The 24,123-nt window shown below is 46.0% G+C and overlaps 1 protein-coding gene across 5 annotated transcripts in view; it reads right to left on the bottom strand.

The window, feature by feature from the left end:
- LOC310922378 (fibroblast growth factor 13) overlaps positions 1-24,123 on the bottom strand; it is a gene marked incomplete at its 5' end in the record, with an annotated part of 214,401 nt that overhangs the window by 16,333 nt on the left and 173,945 nt on the right. The window lies entirely within an intron of this gene.

The raw sequence follows: 24,123 nt of genomic DNA, 5'->3' as shown, positions 1-24,123 counted from the left end.
CAGCTTTTCGGAATAGCCTCTTTGCTTCTTTGTTGCTATTTCTTCCTCTTGCCAGTATATCTCAGCCTGAGGAATTGTATCCATGGTTCAGCACAAGGGCCAAGGAATGAAACGCAGTTATAATAAAGCCACATTGCACTACATGTGGGAGACACTTTGTCCATCAGCCTTTCTAGAGAGCTTCTGAAAAATAATCCGTTATTAGACTAATCACCTTGTGTCAAACAGCAGAGGGACAAGAGAGAAAATTTACCTGGGTAATAACTCAGCAATAAAGGTATGTACAGGGGAGGAGGAAATTAGGTTGCTGCAGACACAGCAATAACGTCGTGAAGCAAAATGCAATATTGGAGGAGATAAAAGTTTTCCATCCCAATATTCCTCCATGACAAGTATGAAAGAGAATGCATAAGAACAAGGGGAAAAGATGAAAGACAGCAGCAGGGAAAAAGAAAAAAAAAAAAAAAAAAAAAAGGCCTGTGAGAAGTGAGCTAAGAGGTAATTAAATGGCTGCAAAGAAAGCAGATCAGAGAATGGCAGTGATGTGGATCCCAGTGCCATTCCCTGTTCAGTTCTGCTGGATGCTCTGCAGGGGGATCCAGCCAGGGTTGCTCTCCCCATCCGCACCCACAGGACAGACCTGGGAAAAGGGGCAACCACAGTGCTGAGGTGGCAGAGCTGCTGACAAGGCAAGCCAGAAACAAAATGTGTGGCAGTGACATGTTTTCTAACAGCAGTGACAGATTTTAATAAGCAAGCTATTCTTCAGTTTTGATTTGAGGTGTATATAATTAGGTAACGTGGGTGTTGAGTGATAAAACCCACAAGAAATACACAAATTAGAAGCACTGATTTTTTGAAACCATGGCCTCTTTCACATTAAGAGGCATGACCTATTTGTATTGTATTACTATATTTGGAAAATAAAAGAAAAACCTTCTTTTTCATCTCTTCTTCAGCATAGGAAAGATTGGGGACAAAAGACACTGCTCTTTTAAGGTCTCCTCTTTCAAAACTTAAGAACCTTTACTTCTGGTTTGATTTCTTTTACTGTTAACTGGCTTCTTCCTAGAAGAGATGAGGTCTATCTTGTTTTTTTACATATTTCCCAGTGATCAGTTTCACAAATTTCCCTACAAACTCAGTTAAGTATTTCTCTGCTCCAGATCTGAGTAAGACCAGGGAAAGCTAGAAATATTCTATGACTGCTGACCAAAAGCAAGAATTTACAATGGATTTGAAGAATGTCCTTTTGAAGGGAATACGACTGCTCAAAAAAAAAAAAAAAAAAAAAAGATCCTCTCTGAATTTTTTGGCATTTCCTCCCATGGAAAGATCTTTCCATGGGCTCTGAAAGTGAAACACCCAGTACAACTTTCTGTACAGCCTGCAGAAGTTCCTACTCCTCACTGTCACCACTAATGGGCTGAGCAGGGGATCAATGCAGCAACTGCACAAAATACATATTCCTGTCTATCTCAGAAATTTAATCAATTCCTATGGGGAGACAGATTGTGGAAAGACAGACAGAGGTGATGCTCAAGGCAATCTTGTCCTCAATCTATTGCAGCTGTGTTAATTCTCCAGGAGTGGGAACAGCCCTGCCCTCCCAGCTGTGGGTGTGATAGTGAGTGAGTGAGCTGGTACAGAGTCAGGTGGAGTCTGCTGGTCCTGCTGGGAGGAGGGAGGGGCAAGAGGGAGTGCCAGGGACAGACAGGGTCAAATTGTCACACAGGGGATATACAGGGTGAGGTGACTGCACTGGGGACAAGAAGGAGTGTGAACTGCAGAAGGGAGAGACGTAGAGAGAAAGAGCCAGAGCTGTGTGGAGCTGCCTGTGGGAGGCTACGTAGGAAAGGTACAAGAGACTTTCAGACAACAAGGGGCTGATGCTTGAAGCCTTCTGAAGTTTTTATTGAAGCACGCTGAGTGTCGTGGCTGTCTCGACAACCACAAATTCCTTTTTAAATAAGACAGATTATCTTAATTAAATTTATAATGTGAAGTCCTCTGGTGTGCAGGACAATGTCTTGTTCCAGTATCTTCGCAATCTTTTCATAAAGGCCTCCAGTGGCCACCAGCTCATGAACTGCCTTTTTAGAGCACATTATCATCTCCCCATCATATGAATGTTATGTAATGACGCATCCTTATCTCTGGAGCTTGCTGTGGACAAAAGCCCAGTGTTATTATTTCCTAAAAATCCACTTAGCAGGGCTGACCAGGGATGGTTATTGAAACACTACCAAATACATATCTGAGTGTGGGGACACAGATGGAGATGGTGCTGAAGACAATCTTGCTCCTGATCTATTACAGCTGTGTTCATTATCCAAGACTGGGAACAGGGACAGACAGGGTGAGGTGGCTATGCCAGAGATAGGAAGGATCTGGAACGGCAGAAGGGAGAGAGAAGGAGAGAAAGAGCCAGAGCTGTGTAGAGCTGCCTGTGGGAGGCTACAGAGAAAAGGTACAAGAGACTTTTAGATAACAAGGTACTGACACTTAAAGCCTTCTGAAGTTTTAATGATGCACTCTGGGTGTCATGGCTGTCTTGACAACAACATCTAGGGACACAGAACTTGCTCAAATCTCTTGTCCTATACACAGTACAGAAGCTCTGCCCAGCCTTTCCCAAGTTCTGCACTTACCCAGCACAGGGCTGGACCTGCCTGTCCTGAGCCCTGCCTGTCCTCCATAGGCTTCTCTGGAGCCCAGCTTCTCCCCAAAACTCATTCACCTCTTTCTGCATCAGGTTAAGATATCACTACAGCCAGTAAAAACAAATTTAGTGCCATGGGAAACACCAGGACTACAAAACCTGTTCTTATTTGAAATCAGTATGTAAAACACCAAAACCCTGTATTTTTTCACCACACAAAATATTAGAAATCACCTCCTGATACTCTTAAAATGCTACATTTAGGCTATTATACAACAAAAGACTGAAACTGCCATTTTGAAATGGGAGGGGGGTTTAGCCATAATAATATTATTTTCATAGTCTTTTCTCAGGAATTTTAGAAATCAGAACTTCTAGCTTTTCTTCTGGATACATCCATCCAACTCCTGGTGTTCTCTCCTGAAACCTATTTTTGTGAAGTCTTTGTTTATCTTTATGGATGTGAACAGCCCTGTTTTGCAGATGTCTTAATACAGCACCTCATCCAGAGCCTGCCTGATCCTGATTCCCCAAAGATCTTCTTAGAGCTGTCATCCATTCAGATTCATAATAGCAGTGATTAATAGGAATAAGAATATAAAGCCAGCAGTAATAGAGCTTAGTGGGAATGCTATACTTTTAAATGAAAGCTGATTAGTCTCAGCTGTTCCTTCTGGCTAACACTGAGCTGTAATACTTCTTGATTCCATCTGCTTTTTTGCCTTCTGAAGTTTTTATTAAAGCACTCTGGGTGTCATGGCTGTCTTGACACCCACATCTGGGGACACAGAACTTGCCCAAATCTCTTGTCCTACACACAGTACAAAATCTGCCCAAAAATTCCCTTTTTATTTCACTGCTTTTTGACTTAACAAGCAATTGCACCTGAGGAGAACCTGATGAGTCCCCATGTCCCTCAGCCTGACTCATCTTCAGACCCAAAACTGCCAGGAGTGGTTGTAGTGACCCTCTCCACCCAAAATCCTGGCCCCTCCTGTCAGCCAGCTCCCACATGGGGGCTGCTCCCCATGCTGCTCCTGCCTTTGTCCTGAGCTCTGCACGCCCTGAAGTGGTGTGGGATGAGCCCAGCTCTGCTCCCAGCCTCCCCACCACAGCAGCAGGGTGAGGAAAGGAAGAGGTTTCCTCTCTCTGCAGCAGGCAACTCTGGCCTCTTGCACTGAGGACAACACCAGCTACCCAAGCACTGCATGGACTTTGTGGGGAGAACATCACTGCAAGTCAGAAGGACTGTCCTAGGGGAGCAGAGCCTTCTGACACAGTGTGGGAGTGCTGCTGTGAGCAGGCTCTGGGCTGGGGCACTGCCACATGCAGACAGCCCCAGTGACCTCGGGCACAGGATGCCCTACACTGGGGGAGGCTGTGAGCAAAGCCAGGAGCAGAGGAAAGCACTGCTCAGTGCTTCCTTAACTTCCATTCAAGGAATGACCACCATCCTTGGACTGACTGTCAGATGGAAAACACCTGTTTCATTTAATGATTTCTCCTGATGCCTTTTATATCCCAACAAGTTTGAAATGTTGCCCCTTATACACTTGGAGCACATTTCCCAATTAAGAGCAGAACAGTTTTTTTATAGTCAACTGGGAGATTTGCAGTAACTATTGTAGCCCCATTGTAAGGAAGCTCTCTAGGGCTTTATCAACCTTTTCCTTGAAAAAATTAATCTTGGCAAGAAAAAGCAGAATTTTAACCCACACAGCAGGCTCCCATGAGCACTGCCCTGGCCATGCCTTCTCCTGGTCCCACCCAGAAGGTTCAAGATGTGTCCAGAGGCTCAATGCACAGACCTGCAGCCACTTCTGGCTATCATCAGGGTACACAAGGACAGATTCCCAGAGTTACTTCTGAAGAGACTGATCTCAAAGAGCACAGGCATTGTCTGATACACAAGAGAAGCTTCCTCACAGGAAAGCACTTTCAAGGAGGTCGTAACTTAGCCCTTATCACTTCTTGATGTAAAAAGAAAATGCTTTCACCAGTTAATGGCTCAGAAAAGTGCATGACTGGTTACTGTAACCACGACAACATGTTCAAAAGCAGTGAGACAGAAAAGGAAATGCTCGATAAGCATATGTGGTTTTTAATAAAAAATTACTTAGTGTGGGGAGACAGAGATGGTGCTGAAGACAACCTTACCCCTCATCTATTGCAGCTGTGTTAATTCTCCAGGAGTGGGAACAGCCCTGCCCTCCCAGCTGTGGGTGTGATAGTGAGTGAGTGAGCTGGTACAGAGTCAGGTGGAGTCTGCTGGCCCTGCTGGGAGGAGAGAGGGACAGGAGGGAGTGCCAGGGACAGACAGGGTCAAATTGTCACACAGAGGATACACAGGGTGAGGTGACTGCACTGGGGACAAGAAGGAGTGTGAACTGCAGAAGGGAGAGACGAGGAGAGAAAGAGCCAGAGCTGTGTGGAGCTGCCTGTGGGAGGCTACAAAGAAAAAGTACAAGAGACTTTTAGATAACAAGGTGAAGTTACTCAAAGCCTTCAGAGAGGTCACTCTGAGTCTTATGGCCATCTCCACAGTCACAACTTAGTGCCAAGTGGACCACACAGTTTCCAAGGCTGCTTGGCTAAAACAGAAAATGAGGAGACCCAACCCCCTCAGGATGCCTCACTGTGCCCTATCCAGTCACCACCTGCAGCATTCCCATGGCCTTTTCTCTCCTGAGCATCCCACCCCAGGCTGCAGAACAGGGCTGATCCCTCCCCTCAGCCACCTTCCCCATGCAGAGCATCCAGACTTCCCAACCCCAGACAAGGCTGCACCACGTTCAGTGCCTAATGCATTCCCTGGGTACTTAGGGCTAAGATGATCTGGTCAGAACAGAGATTTGGAAAGCTGATTTTGTTCTGGCCTCACATTAACTGATCATTTATTACACTGGGTGCTATCAATATTCAAAGGTCTGAGAGCTCCAAGTGCAGATGTACCACAGACTGACAGTAAATTATTGTGTGCTCAGATGAGGCTGGAGGAGAAGTGTTACCATCCAGGTGGCTTTCTGAGAACAAGCACAATGAATCACCCAGCAGCACTGTAATATCCTTCCTGTGAAACTGTGCAAAAGGGAGGGAAGTTGGCCCTCACTCCACATGCTGCTTCCCATGCTCCCCGTGAGCCAGACAGCAACATGCCCATGACACAGACTTCAAAATATCTGCCTGCCAGGAGGGTCATCCTAACCAGGGCGAAAAATTACCTGGCTTGCAGGCTGCAGCTGGAACAAACAAAATTCTCCTTCTTTCTACAGCAAAACCTTCATAGACCCTGCTCACTGCACCCTTGCTCTGACACCAATGGAAGCACTTGGTGGGCAGCCCTGATCACCCCCAGATTGTCTGGTCATCATATAAAGACCTTCCTCCAGCTGCATTTCACTCTTCCACTTGAAAATGTGGGTAATGTGGGAAATGGATTTGTAGAGAATTCCCAAAGCCTGACAGAAGGCTCACACAGTCTTGTCCATCTGTATGCACACTCTGAGATAAAATATGCTGCCTTAGAAATGCCATGGGATAGGACAGACATTGTTGAGAAAGAAATGGAACTAGAAACAAGTTTCAAATGATGCTCTTGCAAATAGACTAGATATTTTGGAGAAATGGAACTATGAAAGATGTAGTAAGATCCACAAGGGGTTAATTTTAGATGATTGGGTTTAAGGCATTAACAGCATTGTGTGGCAAAAGCTGATAGGCCAGGAAACACTTATAATGTATTGTAATTAGGAAATGGTTTGGCTTCTGATTGTGATGGTGTGTGAATTGTAATATTTGTATTGTCTCACCCTTCTTATGAAACTGAAAATGAAATAAAAGTCTTTAAAACACCTCTCAAGAGCCTGGTCACTAGGTCAGAAAAAGGGGTAATCTGACAGGTAAGGCTACTTTCAGCTGCACTGCACAGGCAGGAAGCAACGAGAGTAAAGATCAGTTGTCATGGCAGGTGAAACCTCAAATAAACCTGAGTGAACGTGCCAGGAACCACCAGGCCATGATGATGCTGCTTGTTCTGGTTCAACAACTTCCTCATAATCTTCCCTGCAAGAGAAATGCATTTTGCTCTTTCTTGGTAGTGGACGGGAGAAACATAAAGCTCAGGTAAAGGTTTGAGTGGGAATGGGAATGTAGCTCCAGTGATGGTTCCTATGTAGCAAACAGGCTGAAAACAAACAGCAGAACTCAAACTGCAAGAAACAAGTCAGACGAAATTCACAGAGGAAAAAAAGTTGCCTCATTTGAACAAGCAAATCAGCCTTAATGAATTACTACCATCTTTAGCTGGGCTAAAGGGTGGTAACATCCACTAGTGCCAATCCCAAACCTGTGCCCCGAGCAGGAATGTAGGAATGCAATGAAAGCTGAGCATCTCTGAGCACTCCCATCCCGCTGAGAAATGCTAATGCAATGTTTTCACTTAACCCCAGTACTTGGACCCCAATTCTGAGAAGGTACTAAAGCAACTGCTGTCTTCACAAAATCGAGTCTCTGATAAGATGCTGCAGGCTCCACACCATTTCCTGAAAGGGAGATAAGGACAGAGTTTGGACAACTCACATCCTGAGCAACGATGACTTGGAAAATCAGCTCTGGGAAGAAAAAGCAGTTTCAGGTAAACTTATCTGCTGATACAGAAAAGTAATTCTGGTCCAGAGATGGAAACTATTTTAAAGTCTCATAAAAACAATCTGAACAAAATGCACTTAAAACTTTACATTGAGTCTAGCATCTGTCATCCCTGCTGTTAGGGCTAGACTTGTACAGCTCAATAGGTCAGACCAAATTCGAACAGGAGCACTCTGGGCTCTGAAAATACCAGAAATTCTACAGGTTGCTGAAACATCATTTCTGTGGCCATGCCAAGGAGCAGAGAGAGGTCATCCAGGCTGGCAGCAGCACAGACCTGCAGAGGGGCTGGCTGTGCTGTGCCAGTGATGCAGCACAGAGTGGCTCTGACACACTGGGTACATACAGCCTGGGGCTTCCACTGCTCCCACACACACCCTGGGGCTCATCCAGGTTTGCCTCCTTCCATCCCCTCTCCCCTCACTCAGATCAGAGTCTGCAGAGCCCGGGACCCAGGCTGAGACACAGAGCCTGCCCCCACTGCCAGCTTTAGCCAGGGAGAAGATGATCTTGGGCACTCTGGGGCATCACAGGCTGACCTGGCTCTGTGGCTGCTCCTTCCCAACAGATACAAAGTAAGAGGAACTTTCCTTAAGGCTTTAAAACTTTTTTATCACAAGCTGCAAATATTGAAACAAAAATCACCACAAAACCCCAAATTCTCAGCTGTCATGAGATAGCTAGCCCTTGGTAAAACTGTCATAAATGGGTCATTTCCATCAAGTGTGACTCAGTTCGCAGGGAAAGTTTGACTGAGTACTTAATTTAGGCTGGAGGAAACAGCCTCTGTGCTAACCCTCTACTCTGTATTTCACACCACTTGACAATCTCAAATATTTTTCACTCATGCTGATGCTTTTTTTCTTGGTGTCAAAAAAATTCAGGACAATTTTAACATGTACCTTCAAATCATCTTCAAGCTGAAACAAATCTGAAAGGTGTCCATTTCCCAAAAAAACACCCCCAAAATATCTGCTGTTACTTCTACAGCTGAGGTGAAGTTAGAAACTTTAGGGAACATCTTTGTTAAGCTTAGTAGGAAAAAGAAATCAAGTGGGCTGAACTATAATGAAAACCATCTGAAAACCTCTGCAGCTCCCAGAGACAGCAGAGGACCCCACTGAGGGGTCAAAAGAATTCTGCAAATGTCTCTTTTCAGCAATTCTGCCACTAAACTTGAGTCCCATGGGTGTTTTGTAGGAAAAGAGAGCGCTCACTCAAAATAGACAACTCATCTGCAGTAACGAATTCATTACTGGAAAGTCAGATAAAGGATTTGCAAGATGTTTTTTTGAGGGTTTTTTTTTTTTTTGGTGGCAGAAAACTATGCAATGGTCTTGCTGACACAGCAACCAAACATGGTTTAAAATTTAAAATTTCCTGTGCAAAACTATATGCCACACTAGAAGGAAAAAGATACACATATGCACAGGGAGAAAATGTACAGTTTTGGAAGAATTTATTTCCTCTGAGGGAAATGATTGCATATTTTAGGATTATGAAGAAAAGAGACACAAAATTCAGTCCAACTGAATTCTCATTAATAATGTCTGCACACCCATGCACAACTCTGTGTGTCAGGGGGTTCAACCTCCAGCACGGATACCTTCCTCACCATTAATTAATTCTTTCCCAACACTCCTCTTTCCAAGTAATTTTCCACATGAAAAAAAAAATTAATACTTTGCCCATATGAACTTAGTTAAGAATAATCCACTCAGATGTGATGGACAGCTGTCTGATCTTAATATACTTGCTGTACCATATTTTATATTATTGTGCTTGCTTTCTCTCCCTATTTCTGTTCTTTATTAATTCATTTTCTCTCTGTGACTTTCCCCTTTAATAGTTCTCTGCTTGGTTTCCAGCCTTATTTTTATCAGTGGATTTTCCCATGACTCCTTTCTTTGGCCCCTTGAAGAGAACAACAAAAGCTAAAAGTGTCCCAGCCCCAGTCAGGTTCTCAGACCTTGTGCACCCTTGCTAGCAAGCAGCACACTTTCTGCTCACTTTCACAAACTTTTTAACAAACTGGCTTTCCAATAAAAATGACAGTGCTTAAACGGTATAGCTCCTTTTCAGGAGAGATGGTCACATTCCTAAGCAGTTCATCCAAAGGCTTTGCAAAGGCAATTCAAACAGATCCTTCTATCTGGGACTGTTATTTCCCAGAGGCAAACACACTCAGCTGCTAATTTAAACAGAGCTCATGTGTTGCGACAGGTAGAAGAATTCTAAAAGAAAGGCCTCATAAAATCAGGCCTGCTCTATTAAATAAATAGCTGGCCTGTCATCTCTTCTAAGTGTAGTTAAGCAATTTGGAGGTTCCCATGTGAAAACAATCTTGGTATGAAAGGTTCATTAACACAACAATCTATTCCGGGGTTGAAAAATAAGTGCATGTGTATAAACAGTAAGATCTGTTTCATGAGAACCCATAAAGGAAAAACGTGAATCTGAATTTTAGCAGGTACACACAAATCACCTTCTGACCAAAAAATGAAATAGTAAGAAAACCTACCAGCCAATAGGTTTTGCACACGAGGTCTGTGAAAACTGCATAAAATAAGTGATGTGAATAAAGAATTGGCTTTTCCCGCATGAAGAAAACAGAGTCTCAGCTAACTTACACCAATATCTGATGACTCGAGCCAAGCCGAGAGAGGACCCGAGAGACGGAATACCCAAAGTCGGGAACGAACAGCCCGCAGCGAAAGGAAATTCAAGCGGCGAATACACAAAGCAGGGAAAAGGTCCGCCTACAAACAGCCACGGAATGGAACAAAATACACGAAGACAAGAACCGGGCGGCGGAGCGGGACCCGAGCGGGAGCGCACGGGGACAGAAACAAACGGAGAAAAAAAACCAGAAAAACAAACAGAGAAACAAATACAGAAGAAAACGGAGCTCCCGGGAAGGCATCGCCTGGAGGGTGAGCACGGACCGAAAAATGCATTACGGCCACTGAGACCTGGGGAAACAGCAGTCTCAAAAAATGTGGAATGTACGGTCAGACTCGAAGCTGTGGGAGACACGATCCCGAACCGTGTGAGAGCACGGCCGAGAGCCGGGAAATAGACTGAGTCCGAGGAGATGCGGGGCACGGAATGGAGAACCCTGCAAATACAAGGAAATAATACGACGTGTAAATACGACGCAGCGAGCCGCGGAGACGCGATGGAGAATCGTGCGAGAGACAGCGGCGCAAAAGCCGTGGAAAATCCGCTGTGGAAGATCCCCGCCGCGGAGCGTGACAGCCGCGAAAACCCGCACACAGGCCGCGGGGTAGTTTAAAAAGGGGTAAAATACGGGAAATCTTAGATTGCGAATTTCAGCTGGCGAAAAAGCAGTAATGCATGTGCGGGCACTTATATTGCGCAAATGGGATAAAAGGAAATTGCGAACTTATTGCTACGGCGTAGAAACCCATGTGAGAGTAGATGTACAAAATGCCTCTTCTATGGAAAGGTGGGACGAGTGGGGGCAGTTTTTGTGGGCAGCGGCCATAGGGGAAGATATGGTTGCTAGTCGTTACCTACATGGTATTTTATTAGAAATTCGTTAAAAAAATATGACAATCTGCTGAAGGGACGGCAGCTGGTGCGGCAACCGCCTCCTCGCGGGCTCCAGAGACCTCTCGGTGACTATCTCCTGTGTCTGCAGGTCTGTTTCTGTTCCCTCTACCCACAGAAGATGGAAAAGATACCTTTTAATTCCTTTTTTTCATGTTGAAAAGACTATTAAAAAGTGTTATAGCCACTTTGCAAATGCTTTCAGCCTAAGCCGTGTGAAGACGCGGCCGCACAAAAGCCAGGAGGCGACATCTGTGTGCGTGCGCCTCTGGAAAAGGGTTCCGGCGGGACACAGTGTCCCCGCGCGGCAATGCGGCGTGGCCGGCTCCCGCTCCGCGGGAAGCCGCGGTGGCCCCGGTGTCGGGCGGTGGCCGCGGCAGCTCCGCGCGTGTAAGTTTTATCCTCCAGAAACCCCCGAGCCCGGGTCGGTTCGCAGCTCCACACGGAACGCGGGAGCTCTCTGGAGGGCAGGAACCGGGCCGCATTTCGTGCAGCACAGCCCCTCCCCAGAGCTGAAAGCTCCGCTCCTTCACGGTCTGTGCGCGGGCTGTTCAACAGCCCCGTAGGAAAACTACCCGACAATAGGTGTTGCACACGAGGTCTGTGAAAACTGCATAAAATAAGTGACGTGAATAAAGAATTGGCGTCTCCTGCATGAAGAAAACGGAGTCTTGGCTAACTTATTACAGTATTCATGTACCAATGTGCTCTCCTGTGAACAGCTAAGGATCACTTAGCATCAGCCTAATTACATTACACAGACTTATGGAAATTTTAAATTAACCAAAATGTACATGAGTTTTGTTGAATATGTATACCCACCACCCCCACTTCAAATTGAAAATTGCTGGTTTTATAACAAATGCGTATTTTGAGCAGAGTGTTTGGACAAGAAAAGCCCTTCCAAGCCAGGATGTCCTCTGAAGCCAGTGGGAGAAGAAACACGTTTTAAACCCACTCCTTTTGTTCCAAAATGTTGAATTTGTTACTTTTATAGCCACACACTTGCCATTGGCTTCAGCAGGCTTGGAATCAGGCTTGCAGGGGTGCTGGGGACAGGAGGGAGGGGTTGATGGAAATAAATCTGTCCCTTCTGCTGGCAAAGAGAGGGATGTAATAAATTCTAAATGGGGAGGAAAAGGAGAAATATTATAAATAAAATATTGAGAGGAGTGGAGTTAAAAGAGGGGAAGTGACAAGAAGAAAGGAATCGAGAAGTCAGTTGCAGTAAGGGATAACAAGGTGTTTATGAAATGGAAGCAGTGAGGGAGCCAGGGAAGCCAGGGAACAACCTCAGGCGCAGTCTCTGGGGCCACCCTCGCAAAGCAGGCAGCCTATATGGGGTCAGGAGCTCCCTCTGCCCCCCTGCAAGGGGAGGACTCTGCCAGAGAAGGGTCTGGGTGAACCAAAGGTCACCCACTGTTGCCTCGATTTTTCAGCCTTCTGATGGTTTCAGATTTCTCCTGGAGATTTCTCACTCTTGTAACAAAAACAAAGACTGATATTTTGTAAACATGCATTCCTTTCCAGGGGAAAGGACAAATTGATGGACTTCTAAGTTGACCACTGGGGTCAGAGAGGTGTTACTCTAGTCCCCCAATCCCTGAACAAATTCCAAACCCTATTTAAACCCCAAATCATAATAAACTTTCTCTTTCTCTCCTCACTTCTCCACTTGACGGGTGAGTGTGGTTCTTTCGTGTCCTCTAGCGACACCCCACTGTTGACCCAGGGCAGAGCGCATCCAAAATGCTCCTCGTGTCCATGGAAAATACCCGGCACAGGCCAAGATGAGCCTCTGTAAGCTGAACTCCCCTGCAGTCCCTCTGCAGCCAGGCCAGTGTCCTGCCCTGTGGGCAGCAGCAGAGCCCAGCTCACCTTTACTGTCACAAGGGGACTTCACCTGCTCTCCTCAGGCTTCACAAGACCTTGGACAATTTGATACTTAGTCTCTTCTTTAAACTGGCTTCAGGCTTCCTCCTGAGCTAATGAGAAACAATTTCTGAGCTACTCCTTTAAGAAAGGGCCCTTCTTCAAAGCCCTTCCAGGTGCCATGTGCAAACAGTAGCAGGTGCAGGTTCCCTCCTTAGATCTCACTTGCCTGCACCCCAGGATTGCTCCTGGGAGCTGTTTCAAAGGCTGAAGTGTCACCATCAGAAAGAAAAAAGGTATGTGGGTGTGAAGTTACTAAATGCAAAACCGTCAACCTCCTTTCATTTACAACTCTGAATATGCATGCATGCAAAAATGTAGGGCTTATATTAAAGTTTTTACTCTTGGAGCAGAAAATATCAAGGAAAAAAGAGACTTAAAGATAAGGCTATGCAGGTCAGAATTCCTTCTCAACTTATCTTTTCTTTTTCATCAATAATGATTTCTGTTAATAAACCCTGTCCTACCTGAAATGAGATTGTCTTTTACCATCTCAGGGAGAGGCACGGCCAGCAGACAGACACGTTTTGTTGGTGACTGGTCAATGACAGCAATGGACAGCAGGTGGATTTCTTTAGTCTCTCACCCAGATAAAAGCAGTGTGGAGAATCAATGCCCATCCCAGAAGAGCATGAGCTTACAGGGCACCTCAGGGCAGGAGTGAGGATCCTGAGGTGTTCCAGCTGAGGAGGCTGCCAGGGCTCTGCCCGAGCTGGGATAGGCATCCAGAGAGCTGCCAGTGCCAGCTGGGACAGCTGTGCTCCCCAGGGACTGAGTCGTGCCTCACTGGGAGCCGTGAGAGCAGGGACAGGGACACACAGGGCTGTGGGACACTGTCTGCTCCAGCCTTTCACAGTGCAGGAATTCTGGGAATATGCACTGCTGCTCTTCAACAAATACATTCCTTACTGAGCTTGCCACAGCCAGGAAGAATGAAAACTCACCCCATCTAATGGGAAACCTGAATTCTGCCCCTTGGGCACCCTCAGTCTGTATTTCTGCTGCTTGCTGGTGGCCTGGACACCTCACCTGCCCAGGGGGAAACCTGCTCACCAGCTCACTGACTTTGCTGATGTCCCCAGGACTGCCCAAGTGTCAGACAGCACCAGCACATTGTCATGATGCTCGGAGATGGCCGAGGCTTACTAAGCTGCTGGGACACTCCTGGGCTCAGATCCAGCTGGAAAACAGCACTGGGGCAGAGGTGAAGCATGAAGGGCTGAAGGGGGAATATGTCTTTAAGAGACACCCTCAGCTTTTATCTGGAAACTACGATTTTGACAGTGGGTTTTACTTAAAAAATGCTCAGATTTTGGTTAAAGAACTGCAGGACCTGCAAAACTCCATCATACTCTCTACCAGAGAGTCAAAGATCCCAAAACATCAGTCAGGATCAAACTCTTAACTTCATAACGTGTGTGACCCTGCTGCAGGTACCACAGGGATGGGACCTGAGCATGTGCAGGACACAGGGAATTTCCCATCCTAGGTTACCCAACATTTGTTTTGAGTCAGAGTAGAGATGTTTGGATTTGGCCTCACAGTAGCAAACGGCTCCAAAAGCATCAGCCTAATGACTACTTAATTTTACCAACTTTGCTTGACTCAGTAAAAACCCTACAGATGAAATAATTGCTATATCAAAAAGGAAAGGCCATAACTATCACAATTACCCACATTATCTCAAATTATTTAAAAGAGAAGTAACTGGTGCTTAGAAGACAGACAGAGCCAGAGGGAAACAAAACAATCCAACAACAGAAAGCCTGGTATTAAATGAGAGGGGAAAAAAACTTGTCTTCTTTTACTGTCAGTGCTGTGATAATAAAAGGAAGGGCTACAAGTGCAAAGGGTTTGCTTTGGGTAGCAAATGAAACTTCAGATGATTCACAGCCAAGCCAGGATGACTGTACCCATCTTCTCCCCTAACAGCACAAAAGGAGCTTGATTTCCTTAGTACAGATATTCCCAAGCCACTTGCAGATCAGGACTGCCTCCCTCTCAGCTGGAAATTTCAGATCTTCAGGGGCTCATCATCACTGTAAGGCCCCTAAAGACAGCCCTGGAGGACTTGGTGATAGAGCTGTGCACAAACAGGGCCTTTCTCTGCTTCCAATCAGTCTGTTCAGGAAGAGAAATCATGAATACAATAGCCACGGCTCATGGGTGAGGAATGTTCCCTCCCTGCCACGGCTGCTGGACATAAATGTGAAGAAAAGATTTTGTTTAATTGTAAGAGCTACAGGTTATTTATAATAAATGCTTGCCCTTCTGGTATTGCTCCTACAAGCATAATTAAAGGAAATATAAACTGTCAGTGCATCACTTAGAGAGCAGAGGTGCTTCCTAGCATCTCACAGATTAGAAAGGCAAATCAGGAAAACAATTAACTAATGCAGTAGAAATCAGCAATTTGCATAAAGCCCTTCCAGGTCTTTCCTACCACAGCTGCAATGATTTCCCCAAGAAAAAGCCCAAGGAAGTCTGTGCTGAACTCTGCTGCCCGTGGTGCAAGCTCCAAGTCTGTCTAGAACACACATCAAATCTTTGTTTCATACAGAGGCAGCTGAAGCATAAATTAAAGTCAGGATTTTCAGCAGCGGGTGAGTAAGTGGTGCTGGCTGCAGCTCCATGGCTGGTGGCACAGACACCATCCCTGCCTGCAGGACCAGGGATTCTCACAGAGGGGACCAAAAAACTGCAGCTCCTAAAAGTCACTGCCCAACAGTACAAGGCCTTTGAAGAGAGGGATTATTTGTGAACAGAACAACACCTGGCTCTGTACTTGCTGAGCTGTTCCATAGGAAAGCACCAGTGCAGCTCCTGCCTGGGGCATTCAGCCAGAGAAGGCTCCAACCCAAGGGCTCAGGGCTTGCCCATGACACAAATCCCCAAGGAGGCCCTCAGAGCAGCCAGGGCTCTGTGCTCTCCCTGCTCCTCACGGCTGCTCTAGGCCTTGGAGCCTGGCTCCAGGCAGGCAGGCAGGCAGGCAGGCAGGCAGGCAGGCAGGCAGGCAGGCAGGCAGGCAGGCACTTTTTTAGACATTGAGCTTCACAGGCCTCCCAAATGTTCTGTTCATTTTTTAATGACACAAAAATCTCATATTGTAAATCAATAGCTGTCTTGTCCAGACCCTGAAAATTTTACTCAGATAAATTAATTCTCCCTCTGGCTGGCAGTCAGAGAAACTGCTTGAGTAAGAATTACTTACATGAGAGAGGATTTGCAATAGCAAGCCCATTAAACTCTTAGTTTATCAGGTGAAGGGAACAAATCTGCACTTCAAACCGTGTCTATTTCACTTATTAGAATTTCTTACGTTTTTGTTTTTTTTTTTTTTTTCTGTTTCAGATCATCCACTTATTTACTCTGAGCTTACTGTGCCTTCTGTCAGTGTCAATATGGCTCAGCTGGCAGCAGATGCTCTGCTAGCTCTGAGCACACTGGTGTGAAATAACGAGAACAGAATGGGAATTGATGTGAACTTTTGCCTGAAACCTGAGCTGAAACCTTCATATTTATGAAACTTGGCTTCTAATTAATGTACCAGCTCCACTGGCTTCACATTCATGTACCAGATATCCTAATTTTAAAAATACTGTCTTCCAGTTTAGCTGGAGGACACAAGTACTGCAGGGTGAGGAGCAGCCCACTCTCTGCAGTTCCCTAAACCCATTTTGTTACAACATACAATTCTGGAGCTGTCATTTGAGGAAACGTGCTCACAAATCTTTTGAGGGTTGCCCACTCACAGTCAGCTCAAATGCAACGTCCCACTAATAGCTGGGTTCAAGAGGAACACTGCTATCTCATAATAGGAGTTTTGATCATCTGAAAATGCACTGGGGGATGAGGATGGAGGGTCTAAATTGATCCTTTATTTCTGTGCATTCAAAGTAAGGAGTAAAGGAAAGGGGGAGATTTGCTTGATAAAGCAGACAGTGTCTTGTGCTGTGATTCTGAAACGAGCTGGTTTTTACATACCTCCTGAGGCTTTAAATAAACAGAACTGCACTTCACCAATTATCATGCCTGTTTTGCTTAGCTCCCCAGTGGATTCCATTTTAGAAGAACTGTACTGCTCAATATTCAGAGCTGTTTGGGTAGAATAACAAAAACGAAAACCAATGTGATGGCACCTGTAGCATCTGCAAAATTTAAAATATGAAAGGCCTTATCAGTTCAATTATTTAGACCATCCCATTCACTGGTAAAAGCTATTATATAGGCATTATATCCAAAGAACCCCCCCTAATCAATTCAAAATTTTGGATTCCTTTGTTAATCCTAGATTGCCTAATGAAAGCAGTTCAGTATGGAAATGCAAGTTTCCTGATACAATTTTTATTCAACAGACTTCTTCCTTTCTCAGACCGTTTTTATATTTTCCATCCAGGAACTCAGCAGGTCTAACTCCAAGAATTACCTGATGGAAAAGTTAGTTTCTGAAGCCAAGGCTTCAAGGGCATAATGGAAATATGACTATTTTTCCAATTCCTTTGTCCCTGAGTAGCTTCTGTGCCACACAGGTTTCTCCTGTTTCCTAGGATTCATACAGGGGGCTGTGGTTCCAGCACACAGGAGTCCTGCCAAGAGGATGGCATTCAGACTGGGACTGAAGTAACAGGGTTTCCTTTGGAAACCTCCTTCAGTTGTGCTTCAGTTCTCAAAAGCAATCATCAAACTCTGATTCTTGGGTCCAATTCTTGGGTCCTTTTTCTCCCTCACTGACTCCCCATAGGTATTTCTCTGTAGTTTTTTCAAAAGAAGCCTTTTGGCTGACAATCTGAACTTTTATAGCCAGGTTGGATTCTCAGGTTTTGCACCTCATCCCTTGCAGTAAAAGTTCTGCAAGGAGAAGGTGCTTTTAGTAGGCCAGCAAGGATGTAAACGGCCAGGAGCAGTAAACATTTCTCTGGAGGCTGCCAAGTAGAACAGAAGTGAATTCAGCTCCTTTTAGCATGCTGTAACTGCAGGTCTACAAGAAGATAAAAAGACACAAAGAAATGTTTAATGAATAAATCTGCTCCCAATATCCCCACGTGGCAGATCAATTGATGGTGACAGCCTGGACTGATGGACAGCAGTTCTGGGGAACTGGGCTGCCCTTTACTTACTTTTAGCACAAGAAATGCTGAATTCTGTTTGCCCTGACACTGCTGCAAGAGCCAGAGCTGTGAGCTGTCCTGCGGCACAGGCACTCAGAGCAGAGGAACACTTGCACCTCCTCACTCAGCATTTCCTGCAGCCATTCTCACCCCTGCTCCACACCCTCTCCACTTTTTCCCATCAATCTGGAACCAGGTTTAACACTGTGGGAGATTTCTCATCAGAGCAGCAGCAGTCTCCTGAAAAGTAACCCACAAACAAACCATCAGCAGGATGCAGGAGCAGCACTGAGCAGTGCACATCTTTCACCCCCTCCTGGCTAACTGTAGGTGGCCATGGGAGAGTACAGCAAAAAGGAGATCTTACCTTCCTATCCACACTGCCCTGGCCTCTGCTGATGGGAATTTCCAGGCACTTCTAAGCCAAACGTAACACCATTGTACTTTGTAGCATTTTCCTTTCAAGGATTTAACCCCACCAGTGATGGGATCCTCGGGCTCCCATGGCAGTGGGCTCCCAGCTGAACAGTGAGCTGCATGGAAAATGTTTTCTGTGAAGTTAATAAACCTGGTGAGTCCCTGCATTTCACCCTGGGTTAGCTCCTGCTCTACTTCTGATTTAGTTTCTCAGTGCCAGCCCACTCCTGTTGTTTGGGGAGCCCTGGGAGCCTGTCCGTGGCTGCTCCAGCACCCTGGGTGAATGTTCACCTCAGACAGACTGAGCCACGTGTCAGCACCTCGAGGCACGGGCTGTGCTGAGTCACTGTGACAGGAGCTGCTCATTAGCTCAACCTGCAGTACCAGAGGTAGGGGAAGCCCTTCTGGGCTTCCCAGAGCAGACAAACAGCTTTTTAGAAGGAAAGGCAGGTGCAAGAAAAAGCCACAGTTTCATAATGGTATTTTCTTTTAATTAAATCACATTTTAGACAGAGTCAGTTTGGAATGTGATCTTACTTCTGAACTTGAAGACATGTATCAGGGAAAATAATCAACACCTCAGAAATCCCCATAAATACTAGCATGCCTATTTTCCCAGTGAACTGAGCCCAGCTCTACAAGAAGCAGGCACACATGCCTGGTGTGCATGGACCTCCACATCCCACAGATACCTATGCTGCTATCCCAAGGTGGAGCACCTACATCACATTTAGGAGAGAAAAGCAGCACACTTCTCCTTGGCTCTGCTGAATCCCAGCAAGGTGATCTGAGCACACCAATCCAGTGGATCCAGGACCTGGCAATGCTCTCCTCGCACTCTGCAGTTCCAGCCCTTATCTGTTCACTGCTCTGCTTTCCAAACATGTTTTGCAATGTGACAGTGAGGAGCTGTGAGTAGCCTGGAAGCCCTGGAATTCATTATTCCTTGTTTGCTGGTCCAGAGCCAAAACTCCTTGCTCAAAGTGATCAGTGTGATCCAAGGTGTGAAGCTCTCAGACTTGAGCCCAACTCCAAATTCTGCCAAGGCTTCTTTTTTGTCATCGTGGCAGTTTTATGTCAGTGTGACCTCAGTGATCAGTGCAATGGACTGAAAGACTGGTGTTAAGAGCTACATTGCCATTTCAGCCACATTTCTGAGCTTGCTGAGTCCCTAACTTCTGCTCTGAGCAGTATCTGAAGTCTAAGTTTATAAAAACTTTCTGCTTTTTTACCCAAGGACTTTGGCATTGATTAGCAAATCACCAGCAAAGGAAGAGGATGCACTTTTAGTCTCTCATCTACTTTGCATGTATATGATTTATCTCACAAGACATTTGAACTCCTCTTGCACAAACAGCAGCTTCACTGTCGATTTTTAGCAGCAGCTCTGTTGCCAAAGCACAGCCCAGGTGTGCAGATCTGCCAGGATCAGAGCAGAGCAGAGCAGAGGACAGGCCTGGAGCATCCCTCTGCCATGCCTGACCTCTCTTGGGCAGCCTCAGCTGAGGAGGTGATGAGATCCTCAGCTCTCAGCACCTGCAGTGAGGCATGGAGGCACAGCAGCACCTCTGGGGATTTCAGGTGCCTGGAGGATGACTTGTAAAGAAAAGCAGCAATAATAGTTTCATGACCTTCAGCTTGCTGAATCTCCTAATAATTCTCCCATAGGAGGATTATGCTATCTGCACTTCCCTGCTGGAGACAGGCAGTCTGTCCCCAGAAATCTGGGCTCTCCCTGCTCCCACAAGAGAGAAGTACCTGAAGGGACAGCACCATCCCTCATCCCCACCACACAGCAGCCCCACATCATTCCCAGCAGCACAGCTCTCTCTCCTCCTACTGCAGGGAACCATGTCCCCAGGACTGTCCCACAGCACAGAGCAAGGCTGGGCAGGCACAGGGAGCCTGGCCAAAGGCTGCATGTCCCTGCAGCAGCTGGGGGACACATCTGTGAGCAGCAGCTCTGCAGCTGCACTGCCAGACAGTTCAGCTCACAGGTGACCCCAAAACCTGCCATTCACACACCCTGCTTGGAGGCTGAGACAGGGCAGGGCTATCAGCAGCCTGTGAGGCTCCACTGAGACCCTGCAGCCTTCCCTTGTGCCATGCAGCAGCAGCAGCACCCAGCTCCCTGCTGCAGGACTGCTGTAGCACTGAGCACAAATGTGCAGCTGCAGGTGTCACCTCCAGCAGTGCCCATGGCTGGAAGGGCCAGCAAACACTCCTCAGTTCATCTTTCCCAGGTCCTGCAGAGCCTGGGAACCTCCTCAGGGCAGGGTCCTGCCCCTGCTCACCCCATACCTGGCCTGCTCCCCTGGCTGTGGGGCAGGAGCTGCAGGCAGGGCTGGCAGCACACAGCAGGTCATGGGAGGGACAGAGCATCCTCTGAGCTGAGCATGCTGAACACCAGGTCAAGGGGCTGGGATGGAGAGAAAATCATGGATCTGTACCTCAGACACTGGCACTGGAAAGAAACAACTATATAAAGGTGTAGTCTGCATTTGTGGTAAGAAATGATTTATACTGATGTGCAAATTTAACCAGATGAAGCTTTTGATTATTTTCCCTGTCTCTTGGTTTGTGCTACTTCCCCGAGGTGGAAAAATGCTCTTTGCCAGTAATTCATTATAAATGCCCCAGCCATTCCCATTAGCTACAGCAAGTCTCCACTGCACTGCTCAGTATTAAAATATGCACAAATTTCTCTTCTCTCCAACTCACCAAAACCAATTTTTGAATCACTCTGAGAATTTAATCACATTTCAGTTCTCTTGGCTATCATCAATGTGCATGTTTCACACAATATTTACTTTCAGTGCATGTACCAACCTTAGCTATGATAGTTTATTTTACATAAGGAGGACAATGTTAGCTGAGTGCCCTCTTAGGGTAAGTTATACGTACAGCTCTGCACAGGGTTTTATACCAAAGGGCTCCTTAAACCCCTGCTAACTGCACCAAGTGACATCAGATAAGAAACGGCAAAATGTAGCCACATACAGCTGCAGTATTAAACAAAAAATACTGGACATCCCAGAGTAGTGAACAAAGCCAGCATAAACACCTTTTCATTACAGGCATCCCACAGAAGGCTGAGTGCCCTGAACTGCCTACAGATAAGCTGGAGGGCTGTATGAGGGATGGACAGACCTGACCCTGTCACATGTGGCCAGGCCAAAGGAGCTCTCTTAGGTTTGGGCTCCCTCCAGCCTAGGAGAAGCTGTGAGGAACTGCCCATGACAGTGGGAAATGAGACACTGTGGTGAAACACACAGCAAGACAAGATGGGAAATGAACCCTCTTTCCAAGCTGAGCTGCAGTGCTCCTGAGACTGGCTGCAACTATGCAATGAGCAGCACGTATTTAATTATACTGCTTCTGACGAAATGTTCTACAGGAAAAATATGCATTTCATTGACAGTAATTACATGATTTGAAAAACTCTAACAGGATGGTTCACAGAAAATGCATGGCTGGAGGTTGACAGGCTGTTTTCTAAACTTGGTATTTTGGGTTGTTTCAGCCTATGCAGAACAGCCAATTCCCTTCACCTCCACCTGCCTTCCCCTGAAGGAACTTCCCTCAGCTGCTCTGAATCGCTGAGAGCCTCCTCTGCCACATCACCACCACCTCAGTGAGAAAGCAACAGCTCCAGAACCGCGTGTCTGAAAAACAGGCCCTTAAAACAGCTTTCACTCGTGCTCAAGACAACCAAACAACACAGAGAGTTCATAGGATATGAGACCTGAGAAACTCCAGTGTGGCATATATGGCAGCCATGTGAAAGATGTGGTCATTCATAGAAAGAAAAATAAGATGAAATAAAAGCCACCCTAAACACAAAGTGATTAATGATGTGGTTACGTAAGACAGCAGGGCCATAACACCGTTTAAGTCATCTTGCAGCAGCATGATGCTGGTGTGAGAGGATGAATCAAACCGTGTGCCTTCACTGGGAAAGGATGCTCAGGCACCAGGAGCTGTGCCTTCAATCAGCTGCTGACAAGGCCCCTCCAAATGAAATTTTGAGGGTGGGTTCAGTTTGGCAGGAGCAGTCACACAACACCCATGGGCTTTGGGAGGACTGGCTGCAGGAAAGGAACCATTTCAGCTGGGCAGTTCTGTGATATGGAGATGTGAGATGGTTGCTTCCCCTCCCTGCAGGCAGGACTTTGATGTGCTCCTGTAACACATGTAGACAATTGCATATTTGGTTTAACGGTTTATCTTTCTTTTGCTTAGCTGAATTGCTGCCTTGTCCCCAAGGAGCTTTTATCATTACATTAGGGATCTTACCTCTACTCTAACTGACAGATGCCACAAAGTATCTATAAACTCTGGTAGCCAACTATGGATATCTGTTCTCTGCAGATTTATGACACATCACTGATCCCCCCCGTGGAGAAAATTCGCCTCATTCTCAGCTACACTCACTGGGCTGAGGCAAACCACACTGCAGTCTGCCTCTGAGGGCACATACCTGGGTCCCCCTCTGCACAGACACAAGAACCACACCGGAACCAAACTCAAGTGATGGTGATAGAGACCACAACAATCTTTCCCCTTACTGAACTGTATCACCAATACTAATGTAATTTCTCTCTGGCAATGGTGCAACTATCTGCTACAGTTATCTACAATTCAAGTGCCTTTCTATTTCCCCTGTTCTCTTGCTTCAGGAACTTGACAGTGTTTTATGGGGCTTTTGCACTTGATCAATCCCATGTTGCCATCTGTCTGCTCCTGACAAATCCCATTCAGGAACACATCCCTGCAGGGGCTTTGAAACCCTCAGGATGTGTAGATGTCACTTATTTGAGCTGATCTGTTCCTCAGACTCCCTGGTGGCTTTCCTTGAACAGGTTCAGCTGGTATAAATCAGCTGAGCTCTCCTGGGACTCATTTATATCAACCAAGAATACAGCCCAAAATATAGAGTTCATTTCCCATGCATCAGACTGTCAGACTGCATCCCTTGCTGGAAGGACTATTATCAGTAAAAGAAATGCTAGGAACACTTGAAAAATAGTGCTGGAACTGGATTTCTGGCAGCCTGAAGCAGGGCAGATGCTCCTCACCAGCTCTTGTCCATTCCCTGGGCTCACTGATAGGAACAAGAGCTGGTTTTTCACTCTGAAGAGCTTCTTGTGATTATTGCAAAGAACTAAACAACCAAACCAGAAGGCAGCAGAGGATAAATGCAAAATTATTGAGAACTTGGGTGACTATTTCCCTCAGAAGAGTAGATCAAAATTAACTGGACACCTGCCTTGGTGAAGAGTATTTAAAGAGTATGAATTTGGGGATAAGAAGTCTAAGGCCTTGCGAAGCCCATCAAGTTTAAGAAGATTAAAAAACAAATGTAGAAAAATATAGTTGTCTAATAAAGAAACAAAAATGACCACTATTCCTAGGGAGGGGAAACAGAGAGATGTCACCAGTTAATTTTGCAATGACATAATCAATGGAATTCAAAGATATCAAAGGATTGAAGGAAGACACCATTCATGGGAACATAACCATATGAAGAATGTCCCTTAATCAATGCAAAGAATAAAAATTACAACCAAACTGAATCTCAGAGCTCTGCCTAAGATGCACAGATGCCCATCAAGCTAAAAGCTGCACTTAATCTAAATCAGGGTCACATTCTTCCCCTTCCCCTCCCAGCAAGGGCTGCTGGAAGTGACACTCCATCATCTCAGTGGTGCCTGTGGGGTCAGGACCAGCAGCAACTGATAAATCCCCTGCCCACTTCCCTGGCACAGGCTGAGGTGATTTCTG

The sequence above is a fragment of the Zosterops lateralis genome (genome assembly GCF_965231275.1).
Source record: "Zosterops lateralis genome assembly, chromosome: Z".
NCBI lineage: Eukaryota > Metazoa > Chordata > Aves > Passeriformes > Zosteropidae > Zosterops > Zosterops lateralis.
Note: the sequence above shows the minus strand (reverse complement) of the source record. Positions and strands in the feature narration are given on the sequence as shown.